The sequence below is a fragment of the Triturus cristatus genome, chromosome 5_2 (genome assembly GCF_964204655.1).
Source record: "Triturus cristatus chromosome 5_2, aTriCri1.1, whole genome shotgun sequence".
NCBI lineage: Eukaryota > Metazoa > Chordata > Amphibia > Caudata > Salamandridae > Triturus > Triturus cristatus.
In genome coordinates this window covers 386,070,512-386,089,918 of record NC_140588.1, presented here as the reverse complement: position 1 = coordinate 386,089,918, position 19,407 = coordinate 386,070,512, and positions in this window count along the sequence as shown.

Sequence of the window (19,407 nt, the reverse complement as noted above, 5' to 3'; positions counted from 1 at the left end):
ATTTCTAAGGTTTTTTAAATGCCAATTCCTAACTATAACTCCCCTGAAACCTTTGTTTTTTTCAGTGAATTTCAAAGGTTTTTTAAATGCCAATTCCTAACTATAACGTGCATGAAACCTATGGTTTTTTCAGTGAATTTCAAAGGTTTTTTAAATGCTAATTCCTATCTATAACTTATCTCTAAAGATATTATGTTTAATGATTTTCATTGGATTTCTATATTTTTCAAATTCAGTGTGTCAATTTCATTAATTATGTTTTTTTGAAATTCTTTTTTATCACCATTTTTTAAATTTATTTTTTTAATTAACTTTTTTAAAAATTAAAAAATATTATTTGTTTTTATTGGGTTTTTCAAACATATTTTTTTTATATTTTTAAAAATATTTCTTTAACTATATGTTCAAAACTTTATTTTATATATGTTTTTCCCATGTTTTTGGATCCGCGAACCCTATGCGCACCATTCTCAATCCCTACGCGATAGCATCCACGCATGGTATGCGTTGGGTACGTGTTTAGTGCGTGATCGCAATGCGACCGGTACGCGACTCCCAGCCTATACGCGACTCGTTCGATGTACGTAACGCGATGTTTACGCGCTTCCGCGATGCATCATCTGCGTCTATGACGCGGTAGGTGCGCGGATCCCGCAAAATATTTAACATTTAAAAAACATATATATATGTATTTCATGTGAATATTCATTGAAGACAAATTCTAAACTAGTCTTAAAAGTAATATATTTTTACATCTAATCCTATATTTTTTTTAATTCAATTTCGCAGATGCGCGCTGGGTGCGTGCTGCGTATGCGCAGGGTGCGCGGATCCCATGTGACCTGCAAAAAAAGAGATTTAATTGGTTCATCACACTTCCTCTTCTAACTATTGAAAGACCCCACCCAATTCAATCATTCTTCTTTGACCTTCTTTGGAGGAGCATCTCTTTGCAGAGAAGAAGATTTTTTTAGACTAAGTTTACACTTAGCTCTAACTTTTTTCAACTAAAAATGGCTTCAGGGCAGCAGGCATCACCTGCATCTCATACATCTGAGGATGAATTTTTGGAGGAGGCACCACGCAAAGAACGTTTTTCTTCAGTGGTGTGGAATTTTTTTTACTTTTCCCGAGGGGCAGAATAAGACCAATGCCACCTTGGTCACATGCAAGATTTGCAAAAGAGTGCTGTTGTGAGGGGATCCTAACAAGAAATACTCGTGCAGCACGGCTAGTATGATGAAGCACCTAAGGACCCTTCATCCAAACAATCTTGCACGAGAAGAGTGCAAACGGATGAGAAACAATCCTGTTCCTGCACCTTCCACCTCATCGCAGCCGAGCACTTCAAGAGTGCATCCATCAACCCAAAATTTGGACATCCGTCCTCAATTTCAATTTTTAAAAGTGCTCTGCACTAAGTGCAATGCGACTTTGTGCTACGGTGAGCAGTCGATCGATCTGATCTGCCGCAGGTAGGAAAGTCACATTTGCTAGGTTTTTAAAAAACATTTTTTATTGTTCCCTGAAGTTCATAGTTTGGTTCCTCCTGTTTTTTTTGTTGTTTTTTTTGCAGAAAACCACAAAAAAAATTAAATTGTTCAGAAAACCCCCCCAAAAATAAAAAAACAAAAAAGAAGAAAAAAAAGTTCTTGTAAGAACTAACTTTCCTGGTTTAAAAAAAGGAGCTACATTTCTTTGTTAGTGTGTGAAAGTTTAGTTGAATGTATGTGTAGTATGTAGTTGACTGAATGAATGCATTAGAAGTGTATGGTGAATGTATAAGTGCAGAACTATGAGGAAGTGCTGCAGCATCACACAGTAACCTCTTTAACTGCAGTGTGCTGTAGTACTTCCGAAGCACAGGGATGCAACATATGTACATAAATATGTTGCAAATATATGCTTCTCTCTGCACAGCTGCTTAAACTGCAGCCATGTGGTGACACAGGCACCCTTGCACCATAGTGCAAGGATATCTGTGTCATGTGCTGTTTGTTTTTGTGCAGGAAGACACACCTTCCTGCGCAAAAACAATCAGTAAAGGCATTTTTCTCTTTCAATGTATGCTGAGCATTGTAGCATGCATTGAAGATATAAAAATGTGGAGAAATGAAAACAATTCTCCTTGTTGTGCTTTCCTACACCAATTTTAGAATGGTGCAGCATTCACACACATATCGAGATTTATGATTTCTGATAAATCTAGACATGTGTCTTGTTCTATGAGTATTCAGTGCAATCATGCAAAACAACACTTATAGAACACCCTTTCAACGCAAACTGGTGTGCATAATCAGGCTGTATTTACATGGAGTATAAAAAGTGCGCAGAGTGCCTTTTCCTCTCTTTGTAAATATGAAAGAGTGTCTTGCGCAATAACTATGTTACAAAAAGTGACATATTTCCGGTTTTAAAATTCCTTGCGAATGATAGAAGGTAAGCACAGAGTTTTGTCTGCAAAGATGTTCAAAGAAGAATGATTGAAATGATTGTGGTCCTTCAATAGGTACAATGGGAAATATTATGAACCCCTCAAATCTCTTTTTTTGCAGGTCACATGATATCTGATTATGGTCAGATTTCAAAACTACATAGGTATAAACAGAGTGTTTTTAGAAACGTGTTTCAACTTTGTAGATTCTTGCAGACCTCCTCATTCTGCATATTGAGACTTAGTTAAACTTACCTTCACAGTAATTGGAATAAAAAATGGTATACATTTTTTTCAGATTTTCATTGCAATCTAAATTCATATAAATTGCTTATATGAAAATTTGGATCTGTGAAAGAAAAGGAAAAAAATATTATAACATGTAATAATAAATTTTTTTACAACACAGCATAATTTCCACAAAGTAATTTGTTTGCCTTTTTTGCTGTTCTCAGAATATATTGAATTTCACAAAAAATAGTGATTTCAATCGTACTCATCACTTAACAGCGGGCAAAAGAAAAACAATCAGAAAGATTGTTAAAAAAAAAAACAACATGCTATTCTCAGCAAAATACCACAAGATACAAATCACAGATATATAAAATGCTTACGGCTAGCCAAATTTTATAAGTTTAACTTACAAAAACTGTAAATGTTGTCGCTTTAAAATATTCACCGAATCTAAGGATGAATGTTTGGAGGAGGCACCACACCCTCAACGTTTTTCTTTAGTGGTGTGGAAATGTTTTACTTTTCCTGAGGGACAAACAGGGACCAATACCACCTTGGTCACGTGCAAGATTTGCAAAAGAGTTCTGTCGCAAGGGGATCCTAACAAGAAATACTCGTACGGCACAGCAAGTATGATGAAACACTTAAGGACCCTTCATCCAAACAATCTTGCATGAGAAGAGTGCAAATGGATGAGAAACACTCCTGCTCCTGCGCCTTTCTGAGTTTCTTTTCTTTTTCTTATTTTTCTGGCATGATTTCTCTATTTTTACGTTGAAAAACAGTATCTATAAAAAAAATCACAAATAAGTGTATATTAATAACTTTCAAATTTATACTATTCCATTACTGTACAAACACATTTTATATAAAAACAGACTAAGAAACTATAGCCCTGAACCACAAGTGTGACGATGGTTAAAACACTACATGCATAGTGCATACTACTTTGAAGCAGTTCATGCCCTAAAGCCTACCTCACTAAAAGACTACATGCTAACTGACTGAATGATTACAGTACTATAAGGAGACACACTGGGTGAGTAATAGGGTGTTTGCTAGAAGTGTATGAATACTGACTGGGGAATTGAAGGTGTGAAAGACAACTGTGTAGGCATGCATAGTGAATAGGCATTTGAAGCAGTCTATGTGCTAAGGCCTGGCTCACTGCATGAGTACTTGGGAACTGAAGGAATGATTAGAGTACAGCAGGGAGAGTGCCTGGGTGAATTTATAAGTGGTTGGCTTTTAACACAGTGAATGGATTAGTACTTGGTACTGAATGGGTCACTAGAGGAGTGCAAAGGAAGTGACAGGATGTTTGCTGGACTGTAAGGATACTGACTAGGGAATTGAAGGTGTGAAAGACAAGTGTACAGTATGTTAGAAGACTGCATGCATACTGCATAGACATTTGAAGCAGTCTATGTGGTAATGTATGGTTCACAACATGAGTACTTGGAAACTGACTAAATCATCAGACTACTGCTAGGACAGTGCCTGGGTAAAACTTTTAAATTTTCAGTTCTGGCACAGTGAAGAGAATAGTACATGGTACTGCACTTTAGTGTCGAACCTTGACTCATTTTATCAATGCATAAGCAAAGAATAGCTTCTAAAGCTACTAAACCTTGACAACATGACCGGTTTTAAAACAGTTTTCTGTCAGCAAATACACGATGTTACCAAATGCTTCTATCACAATCCTTACCCAAATGCACACAGACTCACAGTGTGATTTTATACAAGCAACACTATCCTAGGAGTTTATCAAAACTCATTCACTGGTCTAGAAAAGGTAAGGGTACTGCACACAATCTACATATTTAAGTACAGCACATTAGTGTCAAAGCATGACTCATTTAATCAACGCATAAGCAAAGACTGGCTTCTAATGCTACTAAAACTTGACAACATGACAGGTTTTAAGAGTTATCTGCCAGAAAATACACAATGTTACCAAATGCTTCTCTCACAGTGGTTCCCAAATGCACACAGACTCACAGTGTGATTCTAGACAAGCACCACTATCCCTAGGAGTTTACCAAAACTCATTCACTACAGTGGAAGTGATAAGGGAACTGCACACAATCTACATATTTCAGGACTGCACTTTTGTGTCAAAGCCTGACTCATTTAATCAAAGCATAAGCAAAAACTACCTTCCAATGCTACTAAAACTTGACAACAAGACAGGTTTTAAAACAGTTATCTGTCAGCAAATACACGATGTTACCAAATGCTTCTCTCACAGTGGTTCCCAAATGCACACAAACTCACAGTGTGATTCTAGACAACAACCACTATACCTAGGAGTTTACCAAAAATCATTCACTACTGTGGAAGTGGTAAGGGAACTGCACACAATCTACATATTTCAGGACTGCACTTTTGTGTCAAAGCCTAACTCATTTAATCAACGCATAAGCAAAGACTGGCTTCTAATGCTACTAAAACTTGACTACATGACAGGTTTTAAAAAAGTTATCTGTCAGAAAATACACAATGTTACCAAATGCTTCTCTCACAGTGGTTCCCAAATGCACACAGACTCACAGTGTGATTCTAGACAAGCACCACTATCCCTAGGAGTTCACCAAAACTCATTCACTACAGTGGAAGTGATAAGGGAACTGCACACAATCTACATATTTCAGGACTGCACTTTTGTGTCAAAGCCTGACTCATTTAATCAAAGCATAAGCAAAAACTACCTTCCAATGCTACTAAAACTTGACAACAAGACAGGTTTTAAAACAGTTATCTGTCAGCAAATACACGATGTTACCAAATGCTTCTCTCACAGTGGTTCCCAAATGCACACAAACTCACAGTGTGATTCTAGACAACAACCACTATACCTAGGAGTTTACCAAAAATCATTCACTACTGTGGAAGTGGTAAGGGAACTGCACACAATCTACATATTTCAGGACTGCACTTTTGTGTCAAAGCCTAACTTATTTAATCAACGCATAAGCAAAGACTGGCTTCTAATGCTACTAAAACTTGACAACATGACAGGTTTTAAAACAGTAATCTGTCAGCAAATACACGATGTTACCAAATACTTCTCTCACAGTGGTTCCCAAATGCACACAGACTCAAAGTGTGATTCTAGACAAGCAACACTATCCCTAGCAGCTTACAAAAACTCATTCACTACTGTGCAAGGGGTAAGGAGACTACACACAATCTACATATTAAAGTACAGCACATTAGTGTCAAAGCATGACTTATTTTATCAATGCATAAGCAAAGACTGGCTTCTAATGCTACTAAAACTTGACAACATGACAGGTTTTAAAACAGTTATCTGTCAGCAAATACACGATGTTACCAAATGCTTCTCTCACAGTGGTTCCCAAATGCACACATACTCACTGTGTGATTCTAGACAAACAACACTATCCATTGCACTATACCAAAACACATTTCTTCATCTAGAAGGAGTACTACATTTTAGTATAGAAACATAACTCATTTCAGAAATTCATAAACAATGACTGGTTTCTAATTCTACCAAAATATAAAAACAGCACAGTTATCTGTCTGCAAACACATGAAAAACACAGATGCTTATCACAGAATGGTTTCTACATGCACACACACTGTCAATAAGATTGTAGAGAAAAAAAGTACTCCCTACACTTTAGCAGGAGAAATACATTAGTCTGATTAAAATCAAAATAGTCTACATACATCCCCTCACAATTAAATAACTCACCTTTCAAGTTGTTTTGTAGATTAAGAAATATATCAGTCACACACCAGATATCAGTCACACACCAGATTTCCTTATACAGAATCTCTGCACTGTGCACCTCTCAGCAAAAAAAAGAATGGCAAAGTTTCCCTTTCATTTTCCACACATATACATATAAACATCAAATCACAATCCTTCACATATAAATTCAAAAGCAAACACAAATTTCTATTGGTTAAACATTTCAACCCTTTCCAAATGAAATACATTTCAACCCTTCCCCCAATCTGCCTTCTGCCTGTTACCATAGAAACAGGTCATGGAACACTGCACTGAGCACACAGGTCACAAGTTCAGCACACAATGTTGCTAAACAAGACAGCAAGTGTGCTTGACTTTTCAACATATCAGCTTATCATATATAATGTTCCTTACAATCAGTTTTTGTTAACCAATAATAATCATGCGTTTAAAAAACAGAAATATACACCCTACCTTTCAGTGTAGAAAGTTGTCATACAACCAATGATTTCTTGTCTTTTTTCATTTTTTTTCCCCTTGGATCCGCGCACCCAACGCGAGAGGATCCGTGCACCAAACGCGATAGGATGTGCGCGCCCTGAGCGCATTTCGCCGTTTTATTTTTTTTAAAGGGGGCCCCAGGGGGTCCTTCTGGGACCCCTAAGCACCTCTAGAGCAGAGGTCTTCAAACTTTTGTAGGTTGAGCCCCCCCAACTGAATTTTTTTAAATGTCGGGCCCCCCCACCACCTGACAGAAATTTCTGGAATCTTGTACACTACATAATTGACTGCCACCCGCATATCCTGGGCCATATCCGGCAAATAATGTTCAACACAATGGGAGTTTAGTGAACTGTAGGTTTGTGAGTGGGTGTGGTTAATGACAGGCTTATTACACAGCTCAAAACAAACAAAATGTTCCAAGATAAAATGTGTGCAAATTGTTTTTACTAGGATGCTTTGTTTTACACATGACAGATTGATAATAACACCACCAACATTAATGTGACGGGTGTGCCTGTTTTTCACCACAGAGACGGTCAATCTGTGGATGGATTTTTGCTACTGCCATCCTCAGGTTGTGCTCCACGTCCAGTCTTGAACGGTACTTAGTCTTTAGTCTTTAATACCGCAAGTGCTGAAAACCCAATCTCACATAAATACGACGAGCTGAAAGGCAAGAGAGTTTTGATAGCAGTTTCTCTCAAAGCTGAATATTCTGCAGACATTTTCAGCCAAAACTCTCCCAGTGAGACTTTGCTGAAATGCATCTGCAGAGTGCGGTCACTTTAGAAATCAATGAGTTCCTCCTGCATACGAATCGGGAGATGGCTTGCCACCTCTGCCAGAAATGGTTGAAAGACAAATTCAGGACAGGAGGTCAAAATTCAGGACAAAACTTCAGGACAATAGGTACGTTTTACAGACACATCAGAGGAGGTCATGCCATAGTATATACGTAAGCCCAGCCAAATCCAAACATATTCAACCATTTGCAAACCTATCCATCACGTATCCTTCCATCTATCATTTCACTCAACCATTCCTTCATCCATCCTTTCACTCATCCATCATCCATCCATCCACCCTTTCACCCTATCCATCTGTACACTCATCCATTTACTCTTCTACCCATCCATTCACTCATCCATCCAGCCATTTACCCTTTCACCCATCCAGCCATCCTTTCACTTACTCATCCATCCACCCAGTCACTCATCCTTCCACCCATCCACCCTTTCAGTCATCCATCCATCCTCCCTTTCCCTCTCCATCGACCCTTTCACTTAGCCATCCTTCCTTCCATCCATCCACCCACCCATCCATCTACTCATCCACTCATTAATCCATCCATTGACCCTATCACTCATCCATCCTTTCTCTCATCCATCTATCCTTTCACTCCTTCACTCATCTATTCATCCTTTTGTCCATCTACCCTCCCTTTCACTTACTCATCCATCCTTACATCCACCCTTTCACTCATCCTTCCATCCATTCACCCTTGCACTTATCAATTCATCAATCCATCCATCATTCCACTCATCCATCCACCCACTCACTCATCATCCACATTTTCACTCATCCATCCTTTCACTCATCCATCCTTTCACTCATCCATCCACCCTTTTACCCATCCAGCTACCCTTCCACCCATACATTCATCTATTTACCTTTTCTCTCATCCATCCTTCCACTCACTCATCAATCCATCCATCCTCTCTCATTCTCCATCTATTCAATTTTTCATTCATCCATTCACCCTTTCACTAATTCATCCAGCCATCCACCCATCCCTTCACTTACTCACTCGCCCACCTTTTCATATTAATTTTGAGCTGAGCCTTTTTGAGAAGAGGCCCATCAATAACTTCACCCTCGCTGCAGGAGCAAGTCCAGGACTGGGACAGGATCCACCAGGGTGGGCATGCAGCTTTCAAGTATTCCAGGGAGGGGTAGGGCTCCTCACCCCCTCCTGGACAAGACAACAAGAAGACAGGCACTCTTTCCAAAATTTTAGTTTTGCCATCCCCCACTGTGATGTACAGTATTTAAAGGAGATACTCCAAGAGAACTGATTTAACTGATTGTCCTCCATACTTTGTTTAATCAGTGTGGGTGCGATTGTGCCATTTCTTTATTTTATTCCAGTTATAGACTGCATGTTTGCAGAACTGAGGTTTACTTACAATTAAGTGACAGTAATTAAGCTCTGTGAAGAGAACCACGTGCTGCCTCGGGTAATCAGGGCCGGTTCTAGGATGTTTGGGGCCCTGGGCAGAAAGGGAATGTGTGAGGCCCCTCTAAATTGCAGAGACGCATTCAGGGCTGTTTGCATCTGAATAGATTGAAGAACACTGCTCTAGAGGGTCAGAGTATTTCCACTCTGCCCCCTTTATATGTTTTACACACTTATTCCCCTTGCTTCTTCAGCCTCGCTTCTACCGAGGCAGAAAATGGGCGCCAACAGTTCCTAGTTTCGAATGTAGACAGACACTCGACAGCCAATTAGCATTCAGCGCACGATCGGGAGGGTGCGCGCTCGATTCGGGGAGGGTGCGCTTACGGTGCGGGTAGGGTCCGCGGATCCTCCCCGGCCATAGATATCACTAACATTTTTACCCTAATTTTCTCAGGAACTAATGAACAGATTCACACCATTTATGCAAAAGGCAAAAGGCACGAGTCTGAACTGAGGACTACCTCTTTGCCAAATTTGATGTCATTCCGTTCAGCGGTTCGGGCTGTAACTGCGACAACAGATCCTATGGGAAATTGTTTTGGGACCCCCATTTTTTCTCGGCCCCCGCTTTACGAATCACCACGAAACTTTTAGGGTAGGAGCGGAGCGGAGCTGGCCAAAAGTTTGGAAAATTTCGTGAGGATTCATCAACCGGCACCAGACTTATTTGGAATAGAATGTTGCGGATTTCCTAGGGAAAATAGGTCCTAACTTTAACTATCTACTGAACGCCAGTAGATATATATATATATATATATATATATATATATATATATATATATATATATATATATATATATATATATATATATATATTACCTACTGGCGGTCGCCAGTAGGTAGTTATAGTTAGGACCCCTTTTCCATAGGAAATCCGCAACATTCTATTTTGAATAACTTTGGCGCCGGTCGATGAATCCTCGCGAATTTCTCAAAATAGGTGGGGCGCTACGCTCCGCTCCTACCCTGAAAGTCTCGGGGGGATACGTCAAGCGGGGGCTGAGATAAAAGGGGGGTCCGAAAACGCGTTTTTCCCATGCATTTTTCCATAGGACCTTTAGAACGAGCTACAGCCCGAATGGCTGAACAGAATTACTAGAAATTTGGCAGAGAGGTAGTCCCTATGTCAAGGAAGTGCCTTTTGTAGGTTTGGTGTAAATCTGTTCAGTAGATTCTGGGAAAATAGCCTTTAAATCAATATATATATCTGAGCCCGCTTACGGTACGCTTACCGTACGCTTACGGTAAGCTTACGGTACGCGTACGGTGGCGTGCGCGAGAGCGATTCTGATTGGCTGTTAGATCTTAGTAAACATTCGAATCGGCCGAAACCAGGAAGCGGCGGCCGCCATTTTGTGTGTTTCACTCAGAAAAAAAAGAGTGAAAACAAGAAAAGGGGGCAATGAGGAGAGTTACAGACCCCCTTACATTTGTGAGGGGGTCAAAGAAGGACAGAAAAGTACAAAGAAAACATTTATGGATTTTAAAAAAAATCACGGGGTACGCGTACGGTAAGCTTACGGTAAGCGTACGGTAGAAAAAAAAAATAAAAAAATAAATGAAATTCAGATTTAAGTGTTTAGATATTAGGGGGCTCTAAAAAGAGCCGTTGTGTTTATGAAATGATTTTTTAGTGGTACCTACAAGTAAGTACCGATGCAGAGTCTAAGGTTCAAGAGGAAGACTCTGTTCCCTTTATCATTGAAGTGCACACCATCTCCTCTATAAATGTCTTGCATGTCAAAACGCAAGTTGTTGTGGTAAATGGCACCCATACCATAGTCACGGAGGAAAGCAGAAACAGATTTGTTGACGTGCTTTCTTGCTTTGTCAATCTGCGGACAGAAATGATTGGACCAGTTCCATTTTTGCCTTTGGCATATGTTGGAAAACACAAAGGCAGTTTTAGGGAAAAGTGAAAACAGTTGTGGAAAGGTGTCCTTCATAAGCATTTCCAGACCTACCCCAGTCAAAGTGCCTAGGTCATTGCCACCACAGTGCACTATTATGAGGTCAGGGTGTTGGATTTGCATGAAGGATTTCACCAATGGCATCAATTGGTGCCACTTTAACCCTCTCTGACCAATCCATTTAATGTCTACATTTGGCAAAGCAAGGTCTCTCACCATATCTGTTTTCTCTGCAAACTTTTCACTCCAGAAGACATAGCTGCGCCCTACAATCCACACTGTGAACATCTTCAAAGGAGAACTGGATGCACTCAGGAGGTGTCTTTCAGTAGAATGGCAATATGAAAAGAAAGACAGTTTGGAAATGGAGGCATACATATTTTTTTCAAAACAAAAAGAACTGATTGGCTGTTTCATACCATTCTAGAATAAAAACTAGGCTGTATGTGTAAACTAATAGAAGCATGTTTTGTATTGGTACAAAAAAATGTGTTACCAAAGAACAGTACTATGGATTTGCTGTTAGGTTTGAAAAGTCAAGCACTCTTGCTCTGTGGAATTGAAACATTGTGTGGCGAACTTCTGACCTAACTCCACACAGCAGTGTTCCATGAGCTGTTGCTATGGTAGCAGGCAGAAGTCAAGTTGGGGGAAGGGTACTAGGCAGAAGTCAAGTTGGGGGCAGGGTACTTTTGGAAAAGGGTTGGTTTTCAACCAATAGAAATGTGTGATTACATTTGAAAAAAAGGGGGAAGCACTGAGATTTGAAACTTACATGTATATGTGTGGAAAAATAGAGGGAAAGTTTGCCATTATCTGGTTCTGCTGAGAGGAGAGAGGTGAACACAACAGAGATCCTGGCTCTGATAATCTGCTGTTTGAGTGTCACATTTCTTTCACAACTAACTAATTTTAAAGGTGAGTTTAGAGTTTGAGAGGGGATGTATGTGGTAACTTAAGAAATGAATAATAGAAATGGAAATTCTTTTTGTTGTAGTTGCGTTTATCATTTTCTGTTTTGGGAGAAATTTAAATGTGAGGAACATGTAAAATAATATGGAGTATGTTTTCACAATAAATTAAGGTGTACTGGAAAAAAAAAGAATAGTTTAAGGGTTTGAGGTTGGACTCAGTAATGCAAATACATTCAGCATCACTAAGGCTGGTTGCCCTTGCTGGAGTGTAGGCAGCCACCCAGGTTACACATGGAGGTGGTCTGAAAAAGAAGTTTGGACATGTGCATTTAAGAAAATCGAAAAAAGTGGTTTCATAATGTGTCAGTCTGTAAAAGTGATTTTCACTTGCCCAAAAAAAAAAAGAGCAGTAAGTGTGCTTTCAAATTGGCAAAGAAATTTCGTTTTGGGACTAATGTGAAAACATGACTCTGTGTGCAGAGAGGAATTATAGGCAGAGATTTATTGCGTATTGCTCTGGTGATTTCACAGTTGCATTAGATGGAAAGGGGGAGCGATTTTTTGGGGGAAGAAGCAGACTCTTAGCACACACCCATGTGCTTGCCATGTATAATCATGCACAGTATTTACAAGCGAGTGGGGTTTTCAGGTTTCAGTCTGTAATGCAAATACATTCAGCATCACTAAGGCTGGTTGCCCTTGCTGGAGTGTAGGCAGCCACCCAGGTTACACATGGAGGTGGTCTGAAAAAGAAGTTTGGACATGTGCATTTAAGAAAATCGAAAAAAGTGGTTTCATAATGTGTCAGTCTGTAAAAGTGATTTTCACTTGCCCAAAAAAAAAAGAGCAGTAAGTGTGCTTTCAAATTGGCAAAGAAATTTCGTTTTGGGACTAATGTGAAAACATGACTCTGTGTGCAGAGAGGAATTATAGGCAGAGATTTATTGCGTATTGCTCTGGTGATTTCACAGTTGCATTAGATGGAAAGGGGGAGCGATTTTTTGGGGGAAGAAGCAGACTCTTAGCACACACCCATGTGCTTGCCATGTATAATCATGCACAGTATTTACAAGCGAGTGGGGTTTTCAGGTTTCAGTCTGTAATGCAAATACATTCAGCATCACTAAGGCTGGTTGCCCTTGCTGGAGTGTAGGCAGCCACCCAGGTTACACATGGAGGTGGTCTGAAAAAGAAGTTTGGACATGTGCATTTAAGAAAATCGAAAAAAGTGGTTTCATAATGTGACAGTCTGTAAAAGTGATTTTCACTTGCCCCAAAAAAAAAGAGCAGTAAGTGTGCTTTCAAATTGGCAAAGAAATTTCGTTTTGGGACTAATGTGAAAACATGACTCTGTGTGCAGAGAGGAATTATAGGCAGAGATTTATTGCGTATTGCTCTGGTGATTTCACAGTTGCATTAGATGGAAAGGGGGAGCGATTTTTTGGGGGAAGAAGCAGACTCTTAGCACACACCCATGTGCTTGCCATGTATAATCATGCACAGTATTTACAAGCGAGTGGGGTTTTCAGGTTTCAGTCTGTAATGCAAATACATTCAGCATCACTAAGGCTGGTTGCCCTTGCTGGAGTGTAGGCAGCCACCCAGGTTACACATGGAGGTGGTCTGAAAAAGAAGTTTGGACATGTGCATTTAAGAAAATCGAAAAAAGTGGTTTCATAATGTGTCAGTCTGTAAAAGTGATTTTCACTTGCCCAAAAAAAAAAGAGCAGTAAGTGTGCTTTCAAATTGGCAAAGAAATTTCGTTTTGGGACTAATGTGAAAACATGACTCTGTGTGCAGAGAGGAATTATAGGCAGAGATTTATTGCGTATTGCTCTGGTGATTTCACAGTTGCATTAGATGGAAAGGGGGAGCGATTTTTTGGGGGAAGAAGCAGACTCTTAGCACACACCCATGTGCTTGCCATGTATAATCATGCACAGTATTTACAAGCGAGTGGGGTTTTCAGGTTTCAGTCTGTAATGCAAATACATTCAGCATCACTAAGGCTGGTTGCCCTTGCTGGAGTGTAGGCAGCCACCCAGGTTACACATGGAGGTGGTCTGAAAAAGAAGTTTGGACATGTGCATTTAAGAAAATCGAAAAAAGTGGTTTCATAATGTGTCAGTCTGTAAAAGTGATTTTCACTTGCCCCCCAAAAAAAGAGCAGTAAGTGTGCTTTCAAATTGGCAAAGAAATTTCGTTTTGGGACTAATGTGAAAACATGACTCTGTGTGCAGAGAGGAATTATAGGCAGAGATTTATTGCGTATTGCTCTGGTGATTTCACAGTTGCATTAGATGGAAAGGGGGAGCGATTTTTTGGGGGAAGAAGCAGACTCTTAGCACACACCCATGAGCTTGCCATGTATAATCATGCACAGTATTTACAAGCGAGTGGGGTTTTCAGGTTTCAGTCTGTAATGCAAATACATTCAGCATCACTAAGGCTGGTTGCCCTTGCTGGAGTGTAGGCAGCCACCCAGGTTACACATGGAGGTGGTCTGAAAAAGAAGTTTGGACATGTGCATTTAAGAAAATCGAAAAAAGTGGTTTCATAATGTGTCAGTCTGTAAAAGTGATTTTCACTTGCCCCCAAAAAAAAGAGCAGTAAGTTTGCTTTCAAATTGGCAAAGAAATTTCGTTTTGGGACTAATGTGAAAACATGACTCTGTGTGCAGAGAGGAATTATAGGCAGAGATTTATTGCGTATTGCTCTGGTGATTTCACAGTTGCATTAGATGGAAAGGGGGAGCGATTTTTTGGGGGAAGAAGCAGACTCTTAGCACACACCCATGAGCTTGCCATGTATAATCATGCACAGTATTTACAAGCGAGTGGGGTTTTCAGGTTTCAGTCTGTAATGCAAATACATTCAGCATCACTAAGGCTGGTTGCCCTTGCTGGAGTGTAGGCAGCCACCCAGGTTACACATGGAGGTGGTCTGAAAAAGAAGTTTGGACATGTGCATTTAAGAAAATCGAAAAAAGTGGTTTCATAATGTGTCAGTCTGTAAAAGTGATTTTCACTTGCCCAAAAAAAAAAGAGCAGTAAGTGTGCTTTAAAATTGGCAAAGAAATTTCGTTTTGGGACTAATGTGAAAACATGACTCTGTTTGCAGAGAGGAATTATAGGCAGAGATTTATTGCGTATTGCTCTGGTGATTTCACAGTTGCATTAGATGGAAAGGGGGAGCGATTTTTTGGGGGAAGAAGCAGACTCTTAGCACACACCCATGTGCTTGCCATGTATAATCATGCACAGTATTTACAAGCGAGTGGGGTTTTCAGGTTTCAGTCTGTAATGCAAATACATTCAGCATCACTAAGGCTGGTTGCCCTTGCTGGAGTGTAGCAGTCTGGACATGGGCTTTTTAAAAAATCTGAAAAGTGGTTTCATAATGTGACAGTTTGTAAAAGTGATTTTCACTTGCCCAAAAAAAAGAGCAGTTAGTGTGCATTCAAATTGGCAAAGAAATTTCGTTTTGTGACTATTGTGAAAAGAAATGTAGTAATATATTTAAATAAAATAAAGGATTTTTTTTTTAGTTTTTTTCAGGTATTGCTGAAGAGCAGTGAACAAAATTAAAGATGCCTACAAAATCCAGAGTTCAAAAAACGCAAAAAAAAAAACTATATTTGAAGACAACTAGAGGATCAAAGTTAGTAGAAGATGCTGATGTTGGAAGGAAGAAAAAATCTTCTGGTAAGCAAAAAAAAGATTTTCTAAGGAATATATTCAATAAAAGGAAAAATGTACAAAATGTCTGTACAGGAAAGAATGATTTCAAACAAAAAGGACAAGAAAAAATTGAGAATTTAGTTAATGCAAATATACCTTCTGCAACTAAAAAGTTAAACGTAAACAGAAAAACAGCGTTTAAAGAGATACGTAGAAAAATGTTTCAGAGAAGAGTTATGTCCAATTTGATAAAGGATGTGAAGAAATATAACCAAAGGCTAAGTTTTTTAAGAGAAAAAAAGAAATTGAAGCCATTGCAGCAAAGGCATTAGAATTAAAAAGGAAACTATTCATTTTAATTTTGAATAGGATGCGTACATTAGACAAAATGGTTAATGTACTGAAATCACATAGCAAAAGGAAAAGAGTAGTGAACAGAACAAACTTTTGTAAAGTGTTTTTAGGAAAGTGGATGCATAGTTCAAGTAGTGAACCTTTTTTTAATGAAGAGAGCTATTTTCAAAGTAATAGTTTGCTGCATGCAGTTGACACCAGAGGTCGTTCATACGAAGTAAAAAATGGTTGCATAATGGAGAAGGAGATAATGGTTCCAAGAGATGAGGTACAAGTGATGGCAGATGAGGCAATGGGGAGACGTCCTAAAGCCCCAGTGTACACTTGGAATTGTAGTAGTATTTGCACTGTGCGTCAGGAATCTATTGACAAATTTCGAGAGTTTCTAAGAGAATATAGTAAAAAAAGTGTAAAACAGAAGATTAAGGTGCTTCAAAGTCTGGATCCATGCAGAGTGAGAGAGAATACTGGTTTGCAGGGTCATTCTCTGGCTTGTCTATCTAGAAAAGTGTGCAATAGTGTTTTCCATCATTTTAGGATGCTGGCTGTTCATCATACTGAAATGAGAAAGTTTGTGAGACGGTTGTATTTTGCCAAAAGTCCAGCAATAAAGTTAAATGAATTGAATAGGGCTCTGTTCCGAGGAACGGTATCAGATGTAGAGAAGGTTGTTGATGAAATTCAGTTTTGTTACTTTGGTCCTGAACAAAACAGTGCAGAGAAGGACACAGTAAATGAGGAAGAAGTGGAAGAGAATGTAGAACCCTCTGTAAGTAACACATTTAATGATCACATAACAAAATTTGCAATAGTCTCTAATGAAAGACCAAATTTTACTTGTATTTGTTGCCGCAGAACTCATTATAGAAAACAAACTAGGAATGTTGATCTCTACAGAAAGAGTGAAAATGAAGATAATTATAAGTGGAAGGATTTTGCCACATATATATTTCTAGAAAATTGTTTTGAATTGGGTGAAGATCAGCGTATTTGTAAATACTGTTACAACAAGTTAGAGGAAAATAGAATGCCGACCAGAGCTGTACATAATAATTTAGAATTGGATGCTATTCCTGCTGAACTTTCTGAATTAAATACATATGAGTCTATACTCATTCAATGTGTTCATCCGTTCCAGACCATAGTACGTATGGAGCCGAAAACTGGTAAATTACCTCCTTCAGATTTACTGAGAGGTTTAAAAGGTAGAGTGGTGTATTTGCCCTTGGATTTGAAAAAAAATATGGAAACTATTGATGCTGATACTTTGGAAACTGAACCATTAATTATTCTGGTTAATGGTGTACCTACAAAGAATAAGAAGATTTGGCAGGAGCTGGTAGATGTGCGGAAAGTACAAAGAGCAAATTTGTATTTGAAAAAGAATAACAAATGGTATGAATCAATTTATATAGAAGAAGAAGAAGAAGAAGATTTACAAGAAGACACAGAAACACCAACTGGACAAATTGAAAAAGTGGACAAGTCAAAGGAAGAAGAAATTTATGAACATTTTAGCATACATCCTCTTCATTCGAAAGAAGTTATGGGAGACAATATTGATCTCTTTCAGATGAAGAAAGCAAAAGGAACTCCCGTGAGTGTATGGGAGGAGAGCTTGGAAGCTCGATGTTTTCCCCAGCTGTTTCCTAAAGGAAAAGGAGGACGATACGATGAACGTCCAGAACAGATTCCAGCTTCTGAGTATCGGACTACAAGACTATATGCTGAAGATCCCAGATTTCGACAAAGTATTCCTTATTTGTTCCATCTTTTATTTGAAAGCGACTTGTCTGCACTGTCTTATGCAGTAAATCACATTTTAAAAAGTGGAGTACATTTACAAAATGTGTCTGCTAAGGATTTTATGGAGAAAGTGTAGCACCGAGATGATCATTTGGAAACACAACTGATCAATCTGATGGCTTGTCAGCGTGGGACAAATGAATATTGGTACAGACGCCATGGTGAACTAAAATGCATGTTACGGAATTTAGGAACACCAACATGGTTCCTTACCCTAAGCTGTGCCGAGTACGCTTGGGATGATTTACTGGATTTTCTACGAGAGGCAAATTCAAACATTAAAAACATCGAATACAAAACAGCAGGAGAACTGTGCTCATTGGATCCGGTTAATGTTTGCAGATATTTCAATCATAGATTTGAGGCTATGATGTCCTTCATCTGCAATAAAAAAAATCCACCTCTAGGAGAAGTAGTGGATTTCTTTTGGAGAAAAGAGTACCAGGCAAGAGGTGCTCCTCATATTCATATGCTGTTGTGGATCAAGGATGCCCCAAAGTTTGGAACAGATACTGATGAAGCAGTGTTATCTTACATTGAAGAATATGCAACATGTGCTATACCAAAAAGCACAGAAGATAAAAAGTTAAAGGAGCAAGTTTTACGTTTCCAAAGTCATCGGTGTGGAAAATACTGTCGACGGAAATACAAGAGCAAAGATAAATACTACACTAAATGTCAAGGTAGTGCTGCTAGTGCTAGCCTCACTCTCAGAAGAGCTCTGCTGTTCTGCCATCGTATCCCAAAGACAAACCAGCTCCTTCTCCCAAGGGATCACAAGCAGAAATGAGGGGAATGGGTGTGGTGTAGGAGAGTTCTAGAACTGAAAGTAGTTTCAACCAATCAAAAGTTGTGTTTCATGATCACATGACCTACCGTACGCTTACGGTACGCTTACGGTACGCTTACGGCAAAAGTGCGCATGCGCGTAAAAAAGACACGCGCTTGCGCGCATGCGCATAACAGTCACTACCCGACACTTCCGCGTAACGTGCGCGTGTAGCGTACACGCGTACGCGTCCCACGCGGAGGACGCGCGGCTACGCAAATTGCGTAACTATACGCAAACAGCGTAGATAAATTACGGACGTTGCGTAAACCGTACGCTTACCGTAAGCTTACGGTACGCGTACTAAAAAAAAATTTAAAAAAAAGGAAAAAATGTATTGCTAATAAATTTTACATGTTTATTTTATAAAATATATTTAAAAAAACATATTATAGAATTTTAAAAATTTAACCATAGTCTTTAAAAAAGGATAGAAAATTAAAATAAAAATATGTTTAAAAAAATAGAAGAAAAAAAACAAAATTAGCATTTAAAAAACCTTGCAAATTCACTGAAAAAACCATGGGTTTCACACACGTTATAGTTAGGACTTAGCATTTAAAAAACCTTAGAAATTCAGTGAAAAAACCATAGGTTTCACACACGTTATAGTTAGGAATTAGCATTTAAAAAACCTTAGAAATTCAGTGAAAAAAACCATAGGTTTCACACATGTTATAGTTAACTGGACATTTTACTCGTAAAAAACCATTGAAATTGCCCCGTTATAGTTAGTTCAGCTAACTATAACTCGCGCGCCCGCAATGCACTGCTGA